At 39.7% G+C, this 15,400-nt stretch overlaps 1 protein-coding gene across 2 annotated transcripts in view; it reads left to right on the top strand.

Moving 5' to 3' along the window:
- LINGO1 (leucine rich repeat and Ig domain containing 1) overlaps positions 1 to 15,400 on the top strand; it is a 305,364-nt gene that overhangs the window by 219,588 nt on the left and 70,376 nt on the right. The window contains exons 1-2 of one of the 2 annotated variants that reach the window (XM_066592384.1): positions 9,523 to 9,556; positions 15,146 to 15,230. The gene's annotated coding sequence lies outside the window, so the exon portion shown is untranslated. Of the gene's footprint in view, positions 1 to 9,522; positions 9,557 to 15,145; positions 15,231 to 15,400 lie in introns of those variants that run through there. The other variant, XM_066592383.1, reaches the window with a different exon arrangement.

The following is a 15,400-nucleotide window of genomic DNA, read 5'->3' as shown; positions in this document are numbered from 1 at the left end:
GGTGCACAAACTGCAACAAAAATGCTATAACATTATTCTATGGGTCATTACGATTACTACTACCGTATACTTAACTTATATAGTTTGGTTTTTTTGCTGTACTACTTGTATTTTTTTTTTCAAAGAGATTTAATTTTACATTTTTTGCCACCATCTTCTGTGTGCAATAGCTCTTTTATTTTTCCATCAACATAGTTGTGCGAAGGCTCATTTTTTGCGGGACGTCCTGTAGTGTCTGTTGACACCATTGTTTTTGCTTGCTTTTTATTTCATTTTTTTCTAGGAAATAGGGTGACAAAAAAAGCGCATTTCTGGCATTCCTTTTTTCTTCTGACGACGTTCAGTGTGCGGGATAAATAATGTGTTACTTTGATACATTGGACTTTAACTGACGCAGCAATACCAAATATGTATTTTTCCTTTATGATGTAGATCCTTTTATTATAAATATGGCAAAATGGGGGGTGATTTTAACTTTTATTAATTTTTTTTATTAATAAAACTTTATTGTTTCTATTTTTACTTTTTTTTTTTTAATCCTCAGAGGGAAAAACAACTTGTGATACTTTGATCGCTCCTGCAGTATGATGTAGTGCCATAGCCTTACATCAGACTGCGATCAGGCAGGCAGTCTACTAAGCCACCCCATGGGCATGGCTTGATAGGCATTCTGCCATGACTGCCCTAGGGCCTTTCAGAGGGCCTCTGGCTGCCATGGCACTTGCATGGCTCCCTGCGATCTCACTGGGGAGGCCATACGGGACTCCTGAAAATTGTTCGGAGGATTTAAATGCCGCTGCCAGAATTGACAGCGGCTTTTAAAGGGTTAACAGGTCCGATGAGCCGCCCGGCTCATCGGAGCCATTGCCACCGGGTGTCAGCTGTAAGAAACAGCTGATGCCCGCAGTGTATGGAGGAATATCGCCACGCGATCTCTCTTTTTAGAAATAGGCCAGCGATACAGGCCATCAAAAGGCGTATCAGTGGTCACTAAGGGGTTAATGTTTCAACTTATTGTCAATATTTCAAACATCCATCTAAATAATCAAACTGACCTCAAGTACCTTTTTTTGCTGACTTGAGCCATTGCTGCTTTCAAGCCAGCTTCAGAAGGCTTCATTGTTATTTAAAATAGCAGTCCGGGAGTGCAAAAACTACATCTCCCACAATGCCACATTGCCAGTTACTGACGAGGGTGCATTCATGACTTTAAAAACTGTGGCATCATTACAGAATTTGTAGGAAATGAGCATGCCAGAGCAGTAATACAGCAGAGCATACAGGATATAACCACTGGATACCAATGGAGAACTAAGTAGGGGAAGAACCACAGGTAAAGCAATATCAAATATGCAAGAAAAAAGAGAGGAGGAAGCAAAATAAAATATGTAAAAAAAATGTTCACCTAGTCCCCTTCTTCATCCTAGGATTTTCTACCTTTCTAATAATGTAAACAAAACATTCTATAAAATCCTTCCAAAATGGTGTGTAACTTCCAAGAGACTAACAAAATATATCCCTTCTTATCCAAACTGCTGTTTTTGTGGTGGCAAAGTGGGCTCAGTGGCAAGATGGTTCACGATTTATGGTTTTGTCCAATTGTCCACTGAAGAAGGAAAAAAGACTCATTATTTTCAGCTTAAAAAGTAATAATCGGTTAATACCATGGTCTGCCCTACTCAACACAGATATTGGCCTCCCTAAAACTAAGAAAATTGATGGCCCACATATTCTCCTCTGCTAAACATAGCAATTAGCTGGAAATTCCCTAATACACCTTTTCTAAGAACCTTACCTAAAATTCAGGATATCTAGTGGTTTAAAGAAAATGATCAGTATTATTAACAAGAAACCTCTTGAATTTGAAGTCTGATGTTCTACTCGGTCCTCCACTCACAATACATAAAGAACTTTAGATCTCCTCCTTTTATTCCCTTTCGCCGTACATAATGGAGATTTCATTTTACGGTATACTGCCTTTACAATTTCAGCTATACCTCTCACCTCAGTCCACTTAAATTGGTTATATTCTATATTATTTTCTCATAATGTTTACTGGTCGATGAAAAAGACTTTATGTACTCAGTATTTTGATTTTTATTAGGGTTTTCTAATTCTAGCCAAAGTATAGCCTTCTTTAGATGATTTATTGATATGCTCTAATACGTCTTGCATCTAACCTTGCTGTATGACCCTTCCCATTCTTTCTTCCCTTTGGTTGATTTTTGTCTTCGCCATTTTCCCATTATTCTTTATATACGATGTTATCAGCTCTGCATTGGCATATTGCATGCTGAGTTGTTGGATTTCTTTCTTGAAGACCTAATAAAAGTGTGAAAAAGAAAGATTCTGCATTTCTATATAAAAATGGCTGCAGCTTTGAAAATGAAATTTGTCTCAGAAATACCTTTTCCAGTTTAGCATGATTATTGGTCTGTTGGATACTTTAGAAGTTTTATTGTGTAGAATTTCCAGTATTCTTGATTTTGGCCGGCTGACTCAATGCTCGCTGTTTGAACTTAATTGGATAGATAAAGAAGGTGGCTCTTAGATTGATCATGGGTATTCTAAATGTTTGATTTTTGTATCCTGTCATTATAATAATGTTGTAATACACTTGTCAGCCAGAGAAAGTGATTCAGGGAATGAGCTATTTGCTGCATTCAACAAGTAAATTCGAGAGGCAGATTTCTTAGTGGCAGAACATTCCTTGGGTTGATTCTCATTGTCTTTGCTGTGATGAAGAAGCAGTCCGTTTTAACTTGCAAACTGTCAACCCCCAGGAAAATTAGGGGAAAAAGAGGATTTTTTCCTTTTTTTTTACCATTTGGATTGAACCTGAAGCGAACTGCATGAATGTGGAATACAATATTATAATAGGAAAAAAGCAGTCCGCTCATCTTGGGTAACGTCCAGACAGCCAAGCTTCCAAATTATGAACAGCAAGTACAAAAGTCCAACACTTGTAATATAATGAAGTGGATACTTTATTCAAAGTTTCAAATCCTCCGACAATCTTGGATAGCAGCAAATTGGTAGAAACATGATATATCTGAATGGAACAACCAACGGCTCACACATTTCAGGCAGTATCGGTCTTACTCATAGCCCCAGAGTTTAGGGAAGAGATAGAGATAGAGATATAATTAGACAAGCACCCTCCAACTGTGCTTTCGTTGATATAATAAAAATATTTCATAGAGACATGAAAAAGAAAGACATCTTAGACATGATAAATGCACCGTTTGGCGGTGTAGGATCAAATCTGACCAATGATTTAAAACTGCTGGAAACAAAGTTCCTAGCATGAAAATTCGATATGTCTCTCTGCTTTACAAAGCTCATCTTCAGTCTTCTCCTTTAACAGGTCTGTTAACCCCTTCTAGGCTGTGAAACACAAAACTAGTCAGATTAGCCAAGTGGACAGAATGAAAATATTTGGAGAAATTGGACAGGTTAAGGACCAAAGGACTGACTGAGTCCCTAATGTGTTCCCAAACAATTTTCTTGTAGCAGAGCCCACATAGGAGAACTGACAAGACATACATTCATGACATAAACCATATAGGTGCTTTTACAATTAATAAATTGATTTACGGAGTGTTTACATTTAATACATCAGTTACGATTTCAATGTTCTTCATATATTTCTGACCTTTTATTCATGTTGGGTTTGAGTAAATCAGCTCCATTCCTCTATGTACAATGTTTTAGGCTCTACTTAGCACCCATTTGCACCAGCCACTTCTGGTCAGTATACAACATACTTGTTGCTCTACCATCAAATGCAACTATTCAGTGCAACAATTCCTATTGCTACTATAGATGAGCGAACGTACTCGTTTAGGGCAATTATTCGATCGAGCATCGCTTTTTTCGAGTAACTGCCTAATCTGGCGAAAAGATTCGGGGGGCGCCGGGGGTGAGCCGGGGAGGGGGAGAGAGAGAGAGAGCTCCCCCCTGTTCCCCACTGCTACCACCTGCTCCACCATGCCGCCCCCCGAATCTTTTCACTCGAGTAGGCAGTTACTCGAAAAAAGCGATGCTCGATCGAGTAATTGCCCTAAATGAGTACGTTCGCTCATCTCTAATTGCTACAAATTAATTTACCTACAGGTATCCCAAGTTCAGTATGTCTCGGGTGACTGGAGATGGCATTTAAAATTGTACTGCCCGTAGAGGGCTTACAACAGGAACATTTAACAATTGATCTTATTGTTAAATCGGTAAAATAGTGATGAATTGAAAAGAAGAATAACCATAATATCATGACTATATGGGAAAAATAGACTGCACTCATTGGAATGAATAAAACCTGTTCTGGTCACCACATCCGAGGATCACACAATGATTATATTATATATACATATGCATATAGTTGTAATCAAATGTTTCAACCTCCACTACAAATTTATTTGCCAAATTTTAAATTTTCAACTGTTTGAAAAAAACAATCAAAAACAATTTGAAATAGCTCAACACAACTAATATAAGAAGTGGTTTCTCCAAATTCAACACATAATGCCACTTTTAACTCAGTGAAGAGCCTATTTTTTGCTTTAAGGACCAAGCGAATTTCATTGTTGCATTGCAAGAGGCAGAAATCCTTGGCATAGCCATATGTGGTCTTGTTTTTTTGTGGGAAAAGTTGTATTTTTTAATGACACCACTCTGGAATACATATAATGCGATATATAAGTTTTACAGAGGAGGCAAACAAAATAAAAATAGCAATTCTGGCAGTACCTTGTCAAATGATTTTTACAGTGTTCACCTTGTGTAATAAATAACAAAATATTTTCATTGTCTGGGTCATTAAGAATGCGGTAATATCTATTATTATGTGTTGCTTTTATGAAATTTTGGGGGGTATGTTATTCATTTAAAAAGGGTTTTGTGGAGTAAATGTATATATTTTTTTCTTATATTAGATTTCTTTTTCTTACAATTAAACGTTATTGAACTTTTCTTTTTACGCTATTAGTCCTTCAAGGGGACTTTAAAATGCGATCAATCACTAGGATAGTACACTGCATTACTTATTTAGTGCATTCTGCTAAACCTATGACATTAGCCTATTAGACTCTGCGAGAGCCAGGGCCTAATAGGCTGAGTTACATGGCAGGCACAAAGGCTTTTTTCAGGCTTCTGGCTGCCATGGGAACCCATTGGCACCTTGCAATCACACTGTGAGGTACCAATGGGTGATAGAGCCCTGTCATCTGCTTACATGCTGCAATTGCTATTGATTGTGGCATGTAAGGGGTTACACTGTCCGGATCTGAGGTTTTTCGGCTGATGATGGTTAGAGCAGAAGTCTGGCTATTGGTAGTCACCCAAATTATTGCTTTAAAACAAAATGATGTATGTGCAGGTTCAAAGTCCGTTAGTGAGGTCAGTAAAAAGGGGTATTGGCCATCATGAAGGGGTTAATGACTACTGCAGTCTCAGAATTATTCAATCCCCTGACTAGAATCCTTTATAAAAGCACACATTTGCAAATAAGGTTGTGTTTCAAGGGCATCATTTTCAACTAATCAAGGGCTTCACTAGTTGCATCAGGTGTGCTTGAGTTAAAAAGCATCAAATACCTGGACTGGCTAGGGATTTATTGACTGTGCTATTTGTTTGTATGTTACCCATATTTTGTAAGACCAAATAGTGATCTAAAACATTTACAGATGAGATCATTGCCTTGTACAAGCAAGAAAAAAGATATATAAAGATAGCAAAGACACTGATGTTCCTAGAGATACACTTGAAAGCATATTTCTCAAGTTCAAATTTAAAGGAAAACTGGCTGTATTACTTGGATGTAGCAGAATGAGGAAGCAATTTCTGGCTAACACCATATTCCTGAAGATGCAGATGGTCAGAAAACCTTGAGTGACTGCAAAAGATCTGCAGCAAGATTTGCTGGCAGCAGGTATTGAGGTTTCTGCTTGTACGGTAAGGTTCATATTAAATGCTGAAGGTCTTCATGCCCGAAATCAAAGATGTACACCTCTTCTGACCCAAAATAACACAAATAGCTGGTTCCAATGTGCACAAAATCATGTAAATGAACCACAAAAGTTTTGGCATTCTATTCTGTGGAGCTCCTTCACAGTGGTCTTTGTCAAAGACCGAAACGTTGTCGCATTTGATGGGCACAATACAGGTTCTTTACACTGGATGAAGTGAGTTGAAACTACTATTAAGGGACTCCTTAGGATGCTGCTTCAATTAATATATAGTCTGTTGTTGTGAGGTGGTTCAGGATCCAGAACCACGTTGATAGCTCTGCATCCACATTCTATAGAAGAGGCCTTCGTCCTATGTGGATTGATACGTGTGTACTGCTGTCCGCTACATTATTCTATTCTGTGGAGCAATTAAACAAAACTGGAACTTTTTGGACCTATGAGTCAGCTTTATTGTGGAAGAGGAAGGATGAAGCATACATTGACAGAACACCTGGCCTACAGTGAAGTATGGCAGTAGCTGGGTGATGTTCTGGGGGCTATTTTGATTCCACTGGCATTGGAAACCAGCAGAGTGTGGAGAACAAGATGAATTTAATCAAGTATCAGGAAATTCTAAGAGAAAATGTCATGCTTTCTTTGAGGAAGCTGCAGTTTAGGGCGTCATTAGACCTTTCAAGAAGACAAGCATTCCTCATTGTCCTCAAAGGTTTGGTTTCAGAAGACGTCCTAAAAGATTCTAGAGTGGCTGTCACAGTTGCCTGACTTAAAACCCATAAAAAATATTTGTTGGTATTTCAAGAAGCTGGTTGCAGCATAGAAACCAAGATTATTAGTAAAGTGAAGGCTATTACCCATGAGGAATCAGTTAAGATTTCTCAGGAATGCTGTCAAAACTGGTGTCTGGCTGTGCATCAAGTTTGCAGCAGGTCATAACAGTAAGGCTGGTTTCACACGGCCAAGAAAATTGTGCGAAATTCGTGCCTTTTGAGACATCCAATTATGAACCCCATTCATTTAAATGGGTTCATACTAGAGATGAGCGAGCATACTCGCTAAGGCAAACTACTCGAGCGAGTAGTGCCTTATGCGAGTACCTGCCCGCTCGTCTCTAAAGATTCGGGTGCCAGTGGGGAAGAGTGGAGAGGAACGGGGGGGGGGAGATCTCACTCTCTCCCCCCCCCCCCCCCCCCCGCTCCCCCTGCTCACTCCCGCAACTCGCCGCTCTCCCCTCTCCCCCGCCGACATCCGAATCTTTAGAGACGAGCGGGTAGGTACTCGCATAAGGCACTACTCGCTCGAGTAGTTTGCCTTAGTGAGTATGCTCGCTCATCTCTAGTTCATACACATTAGTTATGTTTTCCCGTATGGCAATGCGCTGCTATGCGGGAAATACATTGCAGCATATTCTATCTAGCTGCAAGATCTCCCATTGTGTTCTAAGCAATGATAGAACTCTGTGATCCTCTGCCACGGCTGTGACAGCTGCAGCAGGGGATTCCCTTCATCCTCACAGTGATGCGAGCCTGTTTTCACATGAAAACACCATGTATCCACCAGGCTTTCACATGGTAGCAAGTGCGATATCGGGCAATAAATCACGGCCCAAAATCGCACTCACCCGTGTGTGGCTAGCCTAAAGGGTCTCTACTATATACTAAAGATGCTTGTCGTGAAGGGATTGAATAATTCTGAGACTGCAGTAGTCATTAAAAGTAGCATTTTGTGTTGCATTTGCAGAAACCACTTGTTTTTAGTTGTGTTGAGTGAAGTTGTTCTTGTTTGATTGTTTGTTTTTTTGCAAGTAATGAAAGTTTGTAAATTTGGCAAATAAACCTACTTTGCAGTGGGGGGTTGAATAACTTTGATTGCAACTGTATGTATAACATATAATTCTTGGCAGTGATACTGTATTTTTCTGACTACAAGACGCAGTTTTCATCAAGATGAAATCAGCTGTGTATGCTGCAGAGCTGTGTATGTGTAATAGTATGCTTATATGCTGGTTTAATAGGAGCTGACTGTTATCCCCTTTTTCTATACTAGAGCATCAAAGTTAATTACAACAGCTTCTCCATCTTGTTAGACCCCCAGAGACATTTAAATTAGTCTGAAATATTTTTTCCTGTTTTCTGTTGTCTAAACCAGGGGTGCGTCTTACAGTCCGAAAAATACGGTAATTACTTCCCACTTAGTTCTTTTTGATAACACTTCGGAGCGCAGTTTATAATCTCCCATGCCTTTTTTAAAATGTTTCAGAATATCTGAGTTTAGGCAAGCGCTATTGAGAATCTCTCTGTCTGTGGGTTAAAGTGTGGAGAGAATTGGCTGTAAATAATAAGAATTCTTCAGTATTAAACCACATTTACATACATTTCTGTTGCTAAATAGTTCACATATTATTCCAATGGGAATGAGTGGATTGCGAAAAATATTGTAAAACATTACTGTAATTTTTTTTCTTAAAGTGGATGCTGCGAAGTATAAATCTCACTTAAAGCTATATCAAAGGAATGTAGTCTCATCCATTATGACTACTTTATGTAGTTTTATATTAGTAACATTATTAATAAAATTAGGAAGATGGCATAAGCTTAATTAAGTCTCTGCTTGCTTATTTGCATTTGACTATTTGCTTCCCCACAACCTAACAAATCCAAAAAGTGGCTGGCACAGACAGGATGCGAACATGGATGCTGCCGAACACCTTAGTGCCTACTGCCGAAGTAATATATAATTAGAATCCATAAAAAGGAAAGGCGCTCTGGATAGTGCAGCAGGCACAGATGGCTGTACATTAGTTTTTCTGCAAGTTAGCTGTGCAAAAAAAAAAAAGGTGTTTCCGCTTCACAGGAAAGGCTTTTGACTTGATAATCTACATACTGACATTCTCGGCACACTTTACATGTCCGTAGAGTGCATACATTAACAAGGTGCTCTCCCGGTCTTCAATATCACTTGGCTTAAGCAGAAGATGCCCCAACTCCCATGTTAACTGCTTCTCAGTAGTAGGCCAAAGTACTGCTCCCTATGATAGCAACTGCTACACTGTGAAGTGTTGATATACAAAAGACTGTGGAACGTATAGAAATAAGTATTGCATTATTACTAGCTCATTTCCTATGGTTTAAACCAATTATATTCACAGTAGACATGGCACTTTGTGATGCCTTCCATAGTTAACTATCATAAGGGGGATGCTGTGCTGCTATTGTCTGTGCGGGTATTTGTGCCATAAGCATTGTAACCCTCACCATGTTCTCGCAAGTATTGGAAGGATTTGTCATTTAGTCTTTTCATAAATGTGACAGCTGACTATCTAGTCCTAGAGGTTCTCTTCCATTTTCTTTTTCTTGTAACAGTTAATTATGGCTCCATTGTGCATAATGAGATAAGTAAAAAGGTCAGTAATAAAAGAGTGATTGTGAGGAAAAGGGAGGAGGGTAGAAGGGAGCGGAAATGGGATGGGGGTGATAATGGGCAGAATATGAGCAAAATAAAGCTCAGTCCAAGGAGGTTTGAAGTGGGCTGAGGAAAGGGAAGAATGGGGAAGGAGGATTTCAAGTTTGGGTAAAGGGAGACGTATTCATACTGTAAGTATGTATATTATAGACAAATTAAAAAACATAGGAATGCCCATGAAACGTGATTTCTGTGTTTTTCTGATGTCTTGTAATTCGTGTGCCCCTCTGAAAGGACATGTGTTTAAATGGATGGAGAATATATCGAGGGTCTTAGTATAGCAGCCTGTGTGTGGGTTGCAAACGGGTTGCTGGAATTTGGCAAACATGTTAACGTGTTATTTATTCATTGTTTTTGTAATGAATAAACAGTTAATTAAGTTGTTGTAGTCAGATCTATCAAGAAATATGCATCGCTATTTAGAAAGATGATGGGGTATGGCATTGGATTATATTAGGCTTGCTAATAGTATACATATAATGTAGAGGCATAGAATGTAACATTACTCCTATTCCTCCTATGCATGAATGTTTTCTTTTACTTCACACATTTTTGTTCTAATACTCAAAATTGAACCTTGGAGTGATTTGTAGAAGAAGTAATCAGTTGCGCCACAGGAGCAATAGAGACACAATTTTCATTGCACTGGCTTTTAGCTCGCCACTGTTTAGCACTTTGCTAAAAAGTAAGTAATGCAGTACTTATAAAAAGTTAATAGTCATTAGCAAGGGTGTAGCACATTGCCATGGGCCCTTCTGCAAAACTTGAATTAGGGTCCCAGTTCATCACAGCCACCTTTGGCAGCAAGTGACACTCAGTATTTTCCTCCTTGCATTGCATTTTTTACTGCCTCTTTGGGCGCCTGCACACAAGCAGAAATTCTGCGGCGGGATTTCCGCTGCTGGAAGCCTGCATAGGATTGCATTAACAAACGCAATCCTATGCAGATGGCTGCGGTTTGGCCGCGCGAAATCTCGCACAGAAAAAAGAAACGACGCATACACTACTTCTGTGCGGGGCTCTGCGAGCCCCGCACAGAAACGTCATTCACCCGTCGCCGGCTCCTGTCTACGCATGCGCCGGCTGCCCGGCAAGCTGGCACATCAATCAGCCTCGGGCGCGGGTGAGTACATGCTGGTCCCTGCAGGCGCTCGGGTCAGGTCCCGCGGCGAGAATCCTCGCCGCCGGATCCGACCCGCCCGTCTGCAGGCGGCCTATCACATCCCAAGCATCTAGAATGACAACTAAATAGAGCTAGGTCTCTTGGCTACTTGGCCTCATAACAACCGGTATGTCTGTTACCATGGTATGTACACCCATGACAATAACTCTACACAATAAAACTGAAAAATGCCAATATCAATAAATAAGGCATGATTAGCAAACATTCTCTATTATTTACTAGTATATGGCCATTTGCACATTTTTGGATGTTTGCTAAGAAAGAAAATAGGTGTCATTTTGTAAGATGAGATTAAACTGAAATGTGGAAGAGTAACATGGATAAGTAAGGGTAAAATGATGATTGAATAGCTGCAGAGACCTTCATCTTTCGCTTTTCAATGCAAATAGCCTTCTTTGGGTTTTGGTGCTCCCCTAAAACATAGTAGCCAAAACACATAACTAGAGGTGTTTCACGCTATTTCTAACTCATTCTGTTCTAAAGGATCCTTATCCATCATAAGGATATGCAAGATTGTAATTTTATTCTTTCTCATGGGCTATGCTATGTAGGGGTGTGTGTCATTGCATACACATGTTCACACAATGCAATCACATACATCCATGGCTATGCACAGAGCAGAACCAAAGATTGAGATTCTGCTGTATAGACCTGATTGTATAAGAAGAAAAAAATATACCTCCTCCAAATTTCCTTATTGGCTCCATAGAAACATTATACAGGGCTACTAAGAAATACATCGTGAGACTCTTTCTTCCTGTGCTAAATGACTAAGAAAACTGTCTTACTGTTTCTAAGTAGTTTGGGCAGAGCTCTAGTCTTGGATTGCTCTTTAGTAGAAGGAAATGTACCTACCAGCTGTGATTAGTCTCCCATAAAGGGTGGTTTGACATATAGGTTTTTGTAGCAGTTTTTCATGCCAAAAGTGGATCCAGCAGAGAGAAATTTAAGTCCTTCCTTTCTATTTTCCTTTGAATCAAATACATTATTTTTCGGCACAAAAAAACTGTATTTCAAACCACCCTTAGTGGGTTATTGGTGATTATAGAGGGGGTCCTTGCTTGAGAGCCTCCACTTAGCCAGACTGGAAAGCTGCCAACATAGAATATTTCCCACTGGCAGACCCAGCATGTATATACATTGCAAATGACTACCTGCTGCGAGGAAAATGTATGTGTGTCCTTCAGTGACGTAGCTGATCATCGGCGTTTCTGAAGCTGGACACAGGTTGATAATCTGATCGCTGGACAGGCTTCAATACGAAAAGGATACACACAGAGACCAGTGTTGGGCATCATTTGCCCGACATTCGTCTAGTATAAATGGCCCTTTAGTGCAGTATGTCTCCACTCAGGAGGTTTTGTCAGCGATGGACGTGACCTGGGTGTTACCTGTAGGTCAGCCCGGCCAACCCATACTTCCGGTGGAGACATACTGCACTAATACCGGATATTACAGGTGCCAGGCTTGTCGTTTAGACTTTTGCCTTTATGTGCATGTTCATGATGAATCAACCTGCCAATCAGTTGCCCCAACCTGTCAGTATGAGTGCAGGTTGACTTTATAGAGGTGGGTTTCATGGATTGGCGTTCACAGCAAAAAACTTAAGTAGTAATGCACATTAAAGACTGCACTGTTCTAGCAATGGATCATATTTAACTGTAATGGTAAATTACATAGCTAGTTGTGATCTTACAGCTTTCCAGAGTCCTTGGCTTTTATTAAGTAGGTCCATCGTACAATTGGAGATAGTGCTGTTTTGTCTTCATTAGCCATGTCAGTTAGACCATTACCTTTTCGCAAACATGGGACTAGCGCTTTAACCCATTAAACTTATCTCTGTTGTTTAGTCTCTCTTACTGCCCCTCTGGCAGAAACATTATTAATCTTTCCCTCAGGTGACAGAAAGAAATATATAGGACAGAATAAAAATTTTCCACAGCAAAAAGGGGACTGAAGGCTTCTGGGAGTTTGGATGGATTCAAAAAGTCAGGCACGTTTGAAGGAGCGAACGCCGGCCTTTCTAGATGCTTTGTTTCATCTTCCAGTGCTTCGTTGCATATAAACTATGATTTTAATATATGTATGACTGTAAAGTTCTCCCCTTTTATTCATGCCTCAAAATGTCTCACATCTTCATAGTCCTCCCATTGTTAAAGCAATGTCCCACATTTTATTCATTCATCCTGACCCATCTGTAATATTTACTCTGATGGGAGATTGATTGGAATTTTAATGTGCCAATACTGTATACTTTCGAGGCCTCATACTTATATGACTGGCATGTTTTGTATACATCTGTGGTTTGTCATGCTGTATCAATCCAGGCCTATGTCTATTTTCATCATTTTACTAATCTCTTCTCTCTGCGCTGGCCTTTACTCCCTCCTCCCCTCTTAGCATATCTGTCATCACATTTTTATCTCTGACTTTCTCATTAATTAATTTTTTAATTAGAAGTATCACATATGGCAGTGGGGGTTTGTTAGGATCCCAGCCAAGTCCTCCAATACCACTCCTGCAATGCATCCTCTACTACTCCTCATGTCGATTTTTGATTCTTGCTGCTGTATGCAACCTTCCTCTAAATGGCATATAACAAGAGATGCAGTGGTAGTTGGAGAGGTTGGCAAGGAGAGAATTCAGAGGCACCGAAATGAAGGAAATATGAATAGAGTAGAGAATAGCTTGGAGGGCGAGGGAGGTAAGAAAAGGAGAGACGGATCGATTAAAACCGCAGCTTGAATCCCTGGCAGTTCCTGCCTCTTACATGGCTTCATGACCTGGATTGTAGGTATATATGCTGCCTTTGTATGTGGAACACTAGGTAAGGGTCAAACTTTGCAGCATAACAAGTTGATTTGCCTTCTGGAGAAGAGAATTGTGCTCATCTGTAAACACATCATGGCAGTACTATTAATAATGAATTTCTGTATTTTATATAATCACATATACGGACTCTCGGCTCTACACCATTGCTGTGGATGTCGGTGCTGTAAAAATGATATAAAGTGTGTCTGTGTTGCCTTTCACAGTTTGCATCTTTCATGTCTTTTGTAGCTCCCTTGCCACTAACTTTCTTAAATGTGTAATTTTTCCCCTCCTTTGTCTTCCTTTCTATATCTAATCCTTTTTTTATATCTCATCATTTCCCCCAGCATATGATTTCCTCTTATAATTATTTTATAATCCTCATTCTTTCATTAATTACTTTGCCCGTTCACCTACCAACATACATCAGCGTTACTGTATCCTTTCCATGTACATTACCTCTCTTTCCTATCTCTTGCTCTGCTCCCTCTCTCCATCTTCTCTCTCCTTCTGTCTCCCCAGTGCTCTGTATTTAACAGGACAGCCCAAGCGGATGGCTGGATGCTCTCAGCGCTTCATTGAATCCTATTATCTGTGCAAAAACAAAACCCACAAAGCCTCCTCCCATCCAGAATCCTCCCTCTGTCCTTCCTCTCCTTTTCCTATCTTTATCACATTCTTCTCCTTTTTCGTCTCTCCGTTTCTTTGCTTCTCTTTCAATACTCTACTTCCCTCTTTAGGAAGATGCTGCGATAGTCTTTGCATCCTCCATAGATGTAACGCATTCACTGCCAGATGAAATGGCAATATGACCCAGCACTATAAAAGAGAGGTGCTATCTTTGCACCTTATTATACTTTCACTTCATGTCATCCATAGTTGTTACTAGTCATGCAGTAGATTGTATAACATTGGATAAGCTATGTCTGCTGTAAGGGGACAGTGTGTGGTTGAAGATGTAGCAAATGCTTTACTTGTACACCTTATCTTAAGGTTGGGGAAGATGTGGTTAAAACAATTCTCCCGTTTTGGTTAAGGCCATTAACACTTGGAGAGCTTTAGCAAGTTGATAATATAGTGTTAATTCTTCTTGTCACAACTGCAGCTGTTTTGTACATAGCTGCTTAATCATTGGTGTCTCAGCCACCTTAAAGGTCAAGGACAATTTCTTTGTAATTCTGTTGAGGTGCATGCTGTAGTTCATGAAGACGTTACTGCGCAAGCTATCTTCCAGTCTAGAGGCATATCGAACATGAAGTTAATGCACAAGCTGTTGCCAGAAGTAATAGTACATGTGCCATTCTGGAGATGCCATAAGGTTACTGAAGGTTGGTTTAGTATTTCATACAGATCCATGAGCATAGGACATGTTTAACGGTGTGCTGCACCATCAACCCAAATAAGCATAGGTTGACATTTTCGTTTTCCATTAACGTATACAAACTTTATATCCTCTTGCCAATATAATTACTGTGTGACCATTTCTTCATCTTCAAACTAAGACTATAGGGTAACTGTGGGTACTATCGGAATAGACTTTTGCTACAAAGGTGGTATCTTCTAAGAGTAGTCCTTTGTAGACCACCCAGATTTCTCTGCTTTAAACATTGACAGTAATTTCAACTCCAGACAATCTGACACTGCGGAACGCTGAAGATGTATGTAGCCAAAGATGTAGTTATGTTTATGGAAAGTGCTAATTGTCATTCGACTTCCTCTCTTTCAGAGTACATGATTGGGCATTGGAAGGCAAAAGCACTCAAATTCTGTTTGCAGCAGCCAGTCAGTGTCCTTCTGTACGACTCATCAAGGTAAGCAATGTATTATCTATTGATCTATATCTTCTTTACATAAATATATTGTAGTATAAATATATATATTACTTTCTTTTTAACAACTAATTCACCTTGAAGGAATTTTAAAGTTCACGTGATGTAAAATGAGTGGAGGGGATGGTTGTTTGGATAGAAAAACTCAAATA

This window comes from Eleutherodactylus coqui, chromosome 2, assembly GCF_035609145.1.
Source record: "Eleutherodactylus coqui strain aEleCoq1 chromosome 2, aEleCoq1.hap1, whole genome shotgun sequence".
NCBI classification, from domain to species: Eukaryota; Metazoa; Chordata; class Amphibia; order Anura; family Eleutherodactylidae; genus Eleutherodactylus; species Eleutherodactylus coqui.
This window is presented reverse-complemented; position numbering and strand designations above follow the sequence as displayed.